Here is an 11,859-nt window from a genome sequence, read left to right on the forward strand (position 1 = left end):
TCATACATCTCCCATGATAGGCCTACTGTCACCCAGATTGGAGATACACATTGGTAGTGGATTAGCTAACTTCCTCCCTGACTTCACGTAAAGCACTTGGAAGAGTAAATCCAAGTCATTACTTATCATATTTTGCTTGAGGTAAAACCAATGGGTTTTAACTTACATTTGATCATTTCGGTCGAGTAAACTGAACTTTAACAATAAAACGATTGCAGGAGCTGCTTCAATGCGGCTACTACAGCGAGTGAAATGACTGCAACGCTTATCAAAGAGCTGCAGTTAGCTTCAGAACGGTTGGCAAGGAATAAGTTAGTCCTAAATATTTTTAAATGAGAAGCATTTTATTTGGGACAAAAGAATCACTAAATCTTAAACCTTAACTAAATATTGTAATAAATAATGTGGAAACCCTGGATTGTAAACTGTCATGGTCAAAACATATTGATACAACAGTAGCTAAGATGGGGAGAGGTCTGTCCATAATAAAGCGCTACTCTGCCTTCTTAACAACACTATCAACAAGGCAGGTCCTACAGACCCTAGTTTTGGCACATCTGGACTGCAGTTCAGTCATGTGGTCAGGTGCCACAAAGAGGGACCTCGGGAAAATTACAATTGGTTCAGAACAGGGCAGCATGGCTGGCCCTTAAATGTACATGGAGAACTAACTTTAATAATATGTGACCGACCGGCTCGATTCGGTCTAATGTACCAAAATCTGAAATGGTGTTTTTTACATTGGATAAAAGTAGAGACTCAGAGATAGAACATGGTATATCATACACTACAGTTGAGGAACAATTGGAAAGTAATTCTGCTTTGAAAGTTGATCAACTTTTGAGAAAATGGCCGTGAATGTTTTGGTACCTACTGGAGAGCTCTTCTTTGATCCACCCATTCAGCATCGTTCACACCCTCTTAAGCCTTAGCCCCACCCATCTCTTTACACACACGTACATTGTAATATTGTTATATGGTGGTATTAAACATTTTGTATTGTAGATATGTAGTGGTTTAATAATGTTATATGATGTACTGTTTTATCTTTTGTTTTATATGTGATGTAAGTGCCTTAATGTGTTTGGATCTCAGGAAGAGTAGCTGCTGCTTTGGTAACAGCTAATAAATAAGTGTAATGGCCCATTCAAAGTCTCATTCAAGCTACAAGCTCTCCTTTCTGGTCACATAGAATCCGATACAATCTGTATAGAACTATCTGTGTTTAGCATGGCCATTTACAGGATGCACGTTTAAGTCTCTGTACAGTACAAGGAGTGCATAAGGAGAATCGAGGAGACATATACATGCCATATGTAATATACATGCGACATTCAACTTCTCACCCTCACCCTTTCTCTCTCTTTCTCTCTTTCTCTCTCGATTCAATTGAAGGGCTTTATTGGCATGGGAAACATATGTTAACATTGCCAATGCAAGTGAAGTAGATAATAAACAAAAGTGAAATAAACAATACAAATTAACAGTAAAGATTACGCTCACAGAAGTTCCAAAATAATAAATATATTTCAAATSTCATTATGTCTATATACAGTGTTGTAACGATGTGCAAATAGTTAAAGTACAAAAGGGAAAATAAATAAACATAAATATGGGTTGTATTTACAATGGTGTTTGTTCTTCACTGGTTGACCTTTTCTTGTGGCAACAGGTCACAAATCTTGCTGCTGTGATGGCACACTGTGGTATTTCACCCAATAGATACGTGAGTTTATCAAAATTGGGTTTGTTTTCGAATTCTTTGTGGGTCTGTATAATCTGAGGGAAATATGTGTCTCTGATATGGTCATACATTTGGCAGGAGGTTAGGAAGTGCAGCTCAGTTTCCACCTCGTTTTGTGGTCAGTGTGCACATAGCCTGTCTTCTCTTGAGAGCCAGGTCTGCCTTCGGTGGCCTTTCTCAATAGCAAGGCTATGCTCTGTACATAGTCAAAGCTTTTCTTAAGTTTGGGTCAGTCACAGTGGTCAGGTATTCTGCCAATGTGTACTCGCTGTTTAGGGTCAAATAGCATTCTAGTCCCCCCCTCTCTCTGTCACTCCCTCTTTGTCCTGCCCATCCTTCCCCTCTCCTCTCCCCCTGAGTAACAGCACAGTTCAGGGATTGTTGATGTTTTGATGAAGGCAGCCATTTTCTGTAGGGGGAAATATCAACGGAAATAAGCAGTTTCAACCCTCTCTCTCTCTCTCTCTCTCTCTCTCTCTCTCTCTCTCTCTCTCTCTCTCTCTCTCTCTTTCTCTCTCTCTTCTCTCTCTCTCTCTCTCTCTCTCTTCTCTCTCTCTCTCTCTCTCTCTCTCTCCGTCTCCACGCTCTCTGCTCTCTCTCCTCCCCAAGCCACACTGTTTTCTTTCTCTACCTGCTCTTTCTCTGTCAACAAACACACTCTCCTTACCTTTCTCTTTATACTATTTCCCTGTCACTCTCTCTCTCTCTTTTCACCTCTGTCTTTTTGTTGTAGACCCTGACAATGAGTGGTGTTATGTGTAGCCAGTGTGTTGGGATCGTTTCTAGACAAGGGTGTACAGGAGCGGATGGTAGTACAGATAACATACAGAACAGGTAGGGGCAGAACACACACGGATCACTCCTACCAAATCAAAACCACCCCAAACCCCCATGCTCTAACGTAGCCTCCCCCCAAACCCCCATGCTCTAACGTAGCCCCACCCCAAACCCCCATGCTCTAAAGTAGCCCCACCCCAACCCCCAATGCTCTAACGTAGCCCCACCCCAAACCCCCGTTGCCTCTAACGTAGCCCCACCCCAAACCCCCATACTCTAACGTAGCCCCTCTCAGATCATGAGAAACAAGATTCTCTGGTCTGATGAAACCAAGATTGAACTCTTTGGCCTGAATGCCAAGCGTCACATCTGGAGAAAACCTTGCACCTTCCCTACGGTGAAGCATGGTGGTGGCAGCATCATGCTGTGGGGATGTTTTTCAGCGGCAGGGACTGGGAGACTAGTCAGGATTGAGGGAAAGATGAACGGAGCAAAGTACAGAGAGATCCTTGATGAAAACCTGCTCCAGAGTGCTAAGGACCTCAGACTGGGATGAAGGTTCACCTTCCAACAGAACAACGACCCTAAACACACAGCTAAGACAACGCAGGAGTTACTTCGGGACAAGTCTCTGAATGTCCTTGAGTAGCCCAGCCAGAGCCTGGACTTGAACCTGATCGAACAACTCTGGAGAGACCTGAAAATAGCTGTGCAGCATCACTCCCCATCCAACCTGACAGAGCTTGAGAGGATCTGCAGAGAAGAATGGGACAAACTCCCCATAAACAGGTGTACCAAGCTTGTAGCGTCATACCCAAGAAGACTCGAGGCTGTAATCGCTGCCAAAGGTGCTTCAACAAAGTACTGTCTGAGGTGTGAAACGTTGTTTTAGTTATTCTGCTGCTGAAGAGTGTGAATAAGTCATATCCAAATCCAAGATTTTATTTGTAAGTTCCCCGAGGTGTTGAATATTGCACTTCCTTATCTTTCATTGTCCTAAATAATTTGTCCCTTCGATGTGCCTTCACTGATTCCCATACTGTTGTAGGAGACATTCCAAGGGTTTGATTAAGCTCGAGAAATACGTACATTTGAGATGATATAAAAGCAGCAAAGGTTTCTTCTGATAGCAGTAGCCGCATGTTATGAATCACATCTTACAGCAACACCACTAAGTTATCAGCAACGTCTTTAAAGAAATGACATAATAATAATAATAATAAAACTGTGCTTTATTTGCCCTGGATACGGGTACCATCGAGACATGAGCAACTTCATGGTAATGAAATAAAACGTTAAACCAAAAGGAGAATTGACTCACCAGAACTAAGGCACTAATGTTACCTAATAATAACAACATCAACGGATACCACTGGCAACGCTATACAGTATCTACAAAAGAGAGACTGAGTCTGCAGTGGTAGACACCTTCGTCCATTACCCTAATCGCCAAATAGGTGAACATTCAGCCATTTGCTTCGTCCGACCTCAGTAGAATGTTCGACTTTACGACATCACTTTCGGGCTTCGTAGCGTAGTCGCGTCGTCCGAACATGTTGACAAGCCTTGTTCCATGTCGGAGACAGTTTTCGTAACTGTATCTAGTTCAGTACGAACCATTGCTGTATGCTTTGCGAGTTCATTCTTGCAAATGAAAGTCCTCCCTGAGCGCCTCCTTGAGTTCCGACTTGAGTATAGATGAAATGTCCGCTCTGATGGCAGCCAGAATCTCGGCCTTCAAAACCTCTGTGTTCGTGCAGAGCAGAGGGGAGGAGCCGCTGCTCCCACTTGTTGAAGAAGTCGAGCTCCTCGTCTTGGGCCTAGTGTTTTCTCTTTTGCCAGTGACTCCACTGAAGTTAAACTTTTGCAGGTTATGCGCCATTTACACATTAAAACAAAAATAACAAACAAACTAAAGCACGTCTTTCAAAGTCTGTGTTTCCTAATTATTTTGGGGTCAAAGCACAAAGAAAGTATTAAATAAATGCAATTTCATCAGGAAAAACGTAAACTACTCCATGGCTTGCTAACTAGGCCCCCCTCTTAGTAACTTTCTGACAGTAGAATTGTGGTCTTGGTGTTGGTCTTGGTGTTGGTTGGTGTTGGTGTTGGTGAGAGAGAGAGAGAGAGAGAGAGAGAGAAGAAGAAGAGAAGAGAGAGAGAGAGAAGAGAGAGAGAGAGAGAGAGAGAGAGAGAGAGAGAGAGAGAGAGAGACCGGTTGCCCTAGAGCACACAAAAAAACGACACATATCTCGTTCTAAACATCAGCACCACGGGTATCTTCCACAAAGCAGAATGATCTGAGAAACAAGGCAAGAAGGGCCTTCTATGCCATCAAAAGGAGCATAAAATTCAACATGCCAATTAGGATCTGGCTAAAAATACTTGAATAAGTTATAGAATCCATTGCCCTTTATGGTTGTGAGGTCTGGGGTCCGCTCACCAACCAATAATTCACAAAATGTGACAAACACCAAATTGAGACTCTGCATGCAGAATTCTACAGAAGATATCCTCTGTGTACAACGTAAAACACCAAATAATGCATGCAGAGCAGAATTAGGCCGATACCCGCTAATGATCAAAATTCAGAAAAGAGTCGTTAAATTCTACATCCACCTAAAAGGAAGCAATTTCCAAACAAAGCCATCACCTACAGAGAGATGGACGTGGAGAAGAGCCCCCTAAGCAAGCTGGTCCTGGGGCTCTGTTCACAAACACAAACAGACCCCACAGAGCCCCAGGACAACAACACAATTAGACCCAACCAAATCATGAGAAAACAAAAAGAAAATTACTTGACACATTGAAAAGAATTAACAAAAAACAGAGCAAAGTAGAATGCTATTTGGCCCTAAACAGAGAGTACACAGTGGCAGAATACCTAACCACTGTGACTGACCCAAAATTAAGGAAATCTTTGACTGTGTACAGACTCAGTGAGCATAGCCTTGCTATTGAGAGAGGCTGCAGTAGGTAGACCTGGCTCTCAAGAGAAGACAGGCTATGTGCACACTGCCCACAAAATGAGGTGGAAACTGAGGTGCACTTCCTAACCTCCTGCCAAATGTATGACCATATTAATGACACATATTTCCCTCAGATTACACAGACCCACAAATAATTTGAAAACAAACCCAATTTTGATAAACTCACATATCTATTGGGTGAAATACCACAGTGTGCAATCACAGCAGCAAGATTTGTGACCTGTTGCAACAAGAAAAGGGCAACCAGTGAAGAACAAACATTGTAAATACAACCTATATTTATGTTGAATACATTTAAAAAAGATGGAGAGAGAGATAAAAACAGAGACAAAAAGACAGAGCAAGAAAGAGAGAGAGGGGAGGGGAGGGGTGTAGAGAAAGACAGAAAGAGAGAGAGAGAGAGAAAGAGCGAAAGAGAGATAAAGAGATTGAGAGAGAGAGAGAGAGAGAGAGAGAGGAGGGGTGGACAGAGAGAAGACCCAGTATAGAATTAGGCAGACAGACAACAGACAACAAGACAGACAACAACAGACAGACAGACAGACAGACAGACAGACAGACAGACAGACAGACAGACAGACAGACAGACAGACAGACAGACAGACAGACAGACAGACAGACAGACAGAGGGTGCAAGCCTGTACTGTATTGTCCTGTGTGTATTCTGGTTCTGGCACAGTGACACACAGCTCAGGCCTGCTCAGCTCTCTCTGGGGCAGACAGGACAGGGACCAGTTCACCTCACTGATGCAGGAGGATAGAGCTGAAATACACACACCCAGGTACACACACTGTACAAACACACACAGACAGACACGCACACGTGTGGAGGAAGACATAGAAAACTTTTACTGCAGTGGGCTAAATCAGGGTCACACAGAGTGATTCTTGGTAGTCTTAAACAAATCTACTTTGAAACTAAAGTATACACCTCACACACATGGTTATGGGCTTAAAATAGATACAATTTTGAGTTTGCATCCCAATATTACACTTTACATACATCACATAAGACTGAAATATAACAAAACTGTTTGACATAGAAACAGAAACTGGATTTTCGTCGTTTTAATTTTTAGAATCTTTATTAAGTATGAAATTATGAAAAATATTAATAACATTCTACCCATGAGGCCAAAGAGGGCGCTTTTGGTCATTGTCTGCAGGAAAGGGCTACAAGGACACAAAACACACAAATATGATGGCACACACATGCATGAATGCACACTCACACAAACAAACTCACATTGATGTAATGTACTTTACCAGCTACACAGGCACATAGATACACAGACACACAGACACAAACTGTCAGCATTACATTTTCGTAGTATAGATTTGACTCATTAAATATTAATGAGGCCCGCTGTGAGTTTGTAACAGTCCATCTGTATGGAGATTTACAGCCAAGTCCTGGGAGACAGGACTACACTACTAGGAACCCAAACTCACATCTCCTTATTTATTATCAACATGCTCTTTCCCTTCATTACATGTTCTCTTTTTTCCCACTTCTTTCCTTCTCTTCTTTTATAAAAGTCTGCCCCTCCTGTCTTCCCCTCCCCTATCTCTGTTGGGCACCACCAATCACGTTGGAGAAGAAAGGGGAGAAAGAGCAAGATGGAGAAAGGGAGAGGACGTTACGAGAGTTCCCTACAAAAGCCATGGTCACTTCTCTCTGCCGTGTTGACACAGACACAGCTTGACCAGGCAGCTGGGACCCAATCACAAACTGACGGAGGTGACCACTACAACCACTATCCATCTACCTCGCTCTCACTCTTTGTTCCGCCTTCTCTCTCCGTCTCTCTCGCTCTCTTTTCCTCCCTCTTTCTTTGCTCCGTCTCTTTCTACCTTTCTATTGCTTGCTAGCTCGCTCCCTATCTCTTTCTCCATCCACCCTGCTGCCAGCTGCAGGGGTGAAAATAAAGTCCAAAATCAGTCGTGCACTCCTCCACATCTCCCCCTTTCCTCCCTCTTACCCATCAGCCATAGCAATCAACAGGATCTTTACTGAAAGCAGAGTGGGGCGAGGAGAGAACGAGAGAGAGAATATCTGTGTGTGTGAGCGAGGAGGAGAGGGCCGGTCTCTATTGATCACTGCAGACAGCTTCATTATCTGCACTTACTGGACACAGTGCATCAACAACCAGCCTTACAACCCCGTGGGCTGGAAAGTGGAGGATATGCTCACAGAAAAAGACAGAAAGATAGGAGAAAAAATACAACAGGGCAGAATGGCATAGTGTGTATGACTGCTCATAATATGGACAAATGTCACACACACACACACACACACACACACACACACACACACACACACACACACACACACACACACACACCACACACACACACACACACACACACACACCACACACACACACACACACACACACACACACACACACACACACACACACCACACACACACACACACACACACGCACACACTCTTCACACACACCCATCTACCACTGTATATTTGTTTCATCACCTGGACAAGAGGGGGAAGGAAAGGGGGGGGAGGGGGGTGAGATTGGAGTTAGGGGTGCTGTTGGAAAGGGGTTGACAAGGTGTTGCCGTGGTAACCAAGTGCCGGCCTCGTTAGCGCAGCAGGTGCTAATAGAGATAACGAGTGAGGGAGGAGAAGTGGAGAGAACCGAGCCGAGCCCCCCATTTACACCACTTTACCTCTCCCTTGTTCCCTCCTTCCCCCCTTCACCTTCCAATCTCAACCGTCGATGCATTCCCTTTCTCCCTCTCTCTCTACTCACGCTCTCTTTTTCTCTCTCTTCCAGCTCTCCTTCACTTTAACCATCTCCTTCCATTTTGGCTGCAGCATCGTGCTCGTTTTAATAACTCTCTCCTCATTCTCCCTCCTTTTACCTCCCTTTCTTCCCTTCATTCATTTCAGCACGTTTTTCATCTCTGCCCTCCTTCCTCTTGTCCATCTCCATCCCTTCTCTCAGAACCCTTTCAGGGTGGTAGATGGACAAATGAAGTCCTCCACTGTAAAAGAGGAGGGAAAAAAGGAACATAGAGATGGAGAGGAAAGAGGGGAGAGGGAGGACATTCCAATCAATACTAGTGTTTGTCAGGTTCTGTTTTTCTGCCTGCCATGTGTTCTTCTGTCCTCCCACTCCCTCCCTCCTTCCCTCCCTCCCTAACTCCCTCCCTCCCTCCCTCCCTCCCTCTAACCTTGTGTTTGTGTCTCTGACCGTGAACATACTGTTGGCCATTTCAGGGTGTATTGAAAGGTTTTCTATTTGCTCGGCCGTGTTTGTATGTTTCTAACAAAGAAACGTATTTTATGTGATCGGGCTGCTACAGGGCCTCCTTTATCTACCGCATTAGAAAACTAACTGAGCACCCGGCTCCATCTAATATGCCATTTAGCAGACACTTTTATCCAAAGCAACTTACAGTCATGCATACATACATTTTACCTATGGGTGGCCCTGGGAATCGAACCCACAACCCTGACGTTGCATGCTCCATGCTCTAACTGAGCCATACTACTCACGTAATACAAGATACAAACAAAGGGGTCGTGGTTGCTTGCACACACAAATGCACACTCAGACATGGACACAGGCACACACACACAGTAAAACCATGGAACATGTTGGAGGGCATTTAGTCATTAGAAATTGATGTGACTTTCTTTGCCTTTTTGTTCGGATCAGTGTGGTGTTGTTGTTGCTCGACTGTGTTGAGTTCATTTCCGTTAACTCTCTGAGTGAAGAATAAGTGGAAGGGGCATATTGTCATGTTTCCCAGCATGCTTTGTTGCAGATAGATTTTTTGAAATAGTTTGTTTTAATGTCAATGTTTTCTCTTGCACATTGATCTTATACTATACAAAGAGAAATACCTTACATTTTTCTAAACTAATCCAATCTTTAAGGGGTTTGACTTATTGGACCCGTTATTGAGATGGCTGCTGCAGTTGACATTTCAGTCATTTAGCAAACACTCTTATCCAGAGCAACTTACAGTAGTGAGTGCATAGATTTTCATATTTGTTGGTACTGGTCCCCCATGGGAATCGAACCCACAACCCTGGCATTGCAAGTGCCATACTCTCCCAACTGAGTCGTTTTAGATAATCTAGCCCTCCACTATAGCAGTCATTCTGAGTGCAGGTTGTGGGTGATAAAATATTCAAATTCTTGGATATCCTCCCTCTGGCTGGATTCCATAGGACTTACTAATCACTTCACAAACCAGTGTATTGTGACTTGCAGGTCTGAAGTGGCTCATGAGCAGTAGTGGTGCATGGGTAAAATCACTGGAGAAGCCAAGCCAGAAAAAAGGCATATTACAACCTATGTGTTGTGATAATTGCATTGTTTGCTCTATTACCTGTTAGTTCATATGCATTGCCACCGTGATATATAGGCCTAAGGCCGAGACAATAAGAAGACACAGTGGCAGAATAAATTCAACCACAACACTGTTTCATCACAAAACCAGAGAGCAGCCTCTGTCTGGTGGAGTCCACAAAGCATATCGCATGTAACAAACAGTTACATGACCTACTGCATGGTCAATCATTGTTTCTGACATTTTCGGACCACTATTGATTTGAACTATTTATTTAGAACCACGGAGAGTTACTGCAAGAAGCAAAGAAAACATGAGCCGCCTCCACTATTCCAGCACTATTTCAACTTCAACATTTCAACATCATCAAATCACATACGCTTCATCTAATACAGTGACAAATCAAAGATTCCAAAAATAAAATATCTACATTTCTAAATATACTTACTTACTTACTTTATTGTCCCCATGGGGAAATTTTGTTGCAGTGTCATGTACACATTTAAAGTGGCGTTAAATATAGCTAAATATCATGTGGCTGTCCATGGTACTGATTTCTGTGTGTTTGCGTAAGTAGAAAAACATGTTGAGTCAGCCGACTTGTAGAGAAACGCCAATGCCACCCTCCTCGTTCGTGTTACCTAAACAGTCTATGACTCTGTCATACAGTACATGCTTTTAGTTTTTGTTATCCTAGGCTACCTGGCTAAAATACTTGCTCCCTAGCCTAACTTCCTTTCATGGGCAATGATTAGCCAGCTAACATTAGCCTACTACATCTAGCTACATATTGAACTTCCATCCTCTCAAGCCAGAGACACAATCTGTGAATTTGTGGTTGGATCAGAATCGCCGTTATAATCATTGGCCAGTATGGAGAATTAAGTAATTTAAGAACGGACAATTTTAGCTATCTTGCTAGCCACCGGAGGACAACAACACAACGAGATGCAACAATTTATGTTTTTTTCTGTCAATTACATTGGGCTTTTGATGTGATGTGATTGGTTTGAAGCCAAATCCAAACTGGCTTCCCATTAATATTTTTTTTTGGTGCGCCAGGACCATTCACAGTTGAGCTCACTCAGTTTATCTCAACGCTGATTGGCTATTATTGTATAAAAAAATATATCAAGGGAGGCCAATTGCTTGCTGGCTTCCCTTGCATTTAATGCTACGGGAGGCAACAATATCATACTCTTTTTGACCATCAGACAGCATCAGATAGATGGGCTTCACATACAGAGGCAGAGGGGCGCTGTTTCCCTCACTCTGATGTTTTCTCCGATGAGATACATTCAGCCTTTTGCGATTTGAAGGAAAATGATGAAACACAGAGAGGGTCAGTTTTTTGGGGAAGCCTGGATTCCCTTGGCATCCATGAATACAAGCCACTGCTCATGAGCCAGGATTTTCAGACCACAGTTTCAAGGATAACGCGGCAATAACTAAAGGCCTCATGAAATGTATCAAATGTGGTCATAAAGGGTTTTTAATTTAACTTTTAATTGAAACAGTGTTTAGTGCTTAAAACCTAGTACCTTATGCTGAATAAACATGTTCATGTGTTTAAAATGTGTTACAGCGAAAAACATGTTTTGGTGTTTACAATCTAAACACTAACGCGCTATGACATTCTAAATGCCTCGACGCGTTTAAAAAAGTATTACCGAAAAGTGTTGAGTTACGTGTTCAGAACCTAAGTACTTGGTTTTACAGTGCACGCTACACTGGTAAATCGACAGCGGACACATAACTGTAGTGAAATCAGTACTGAAGACAGAGTGACACAATCGCCCTTCTAAAACTCCTCTCAACGACTGTCCTCTTTCTCTCCCCATTTATGGTCTCTCCATTTCTTTCTCTGCAGATAAAAACCAGGTGTCACATAGCCTTTCGCTATCCTTCTCCTCAGGGCTGAGAGAAAGGGAGAAGAGATGAAAAATAGGAAACATTTAAGAGGAAATTCCCAAAAGGTGTAAAGGAGTGAAGACATTCCAGGGGTGTGAATCCCCCCCC

The sequence above is a fragment of the Salvelinus sp. IW2-2015 genome, unplaced genomic scaffold, assembly GCF_002910315.2.
Source record: "Salvelinus sp. IW2-2015 unplaced genomic scaffold, ASM291031v2 Un_scaffold3782, whole genome shotgun sequence".
NCBI classification, from domain to species: domain Eukaryota; kingdom Metazoa; phylum Chordata; class Actinopteri; order Salmoniformes; family Salmonidae; genus Salvelinus; species Salvelinus sp. IW2-2015.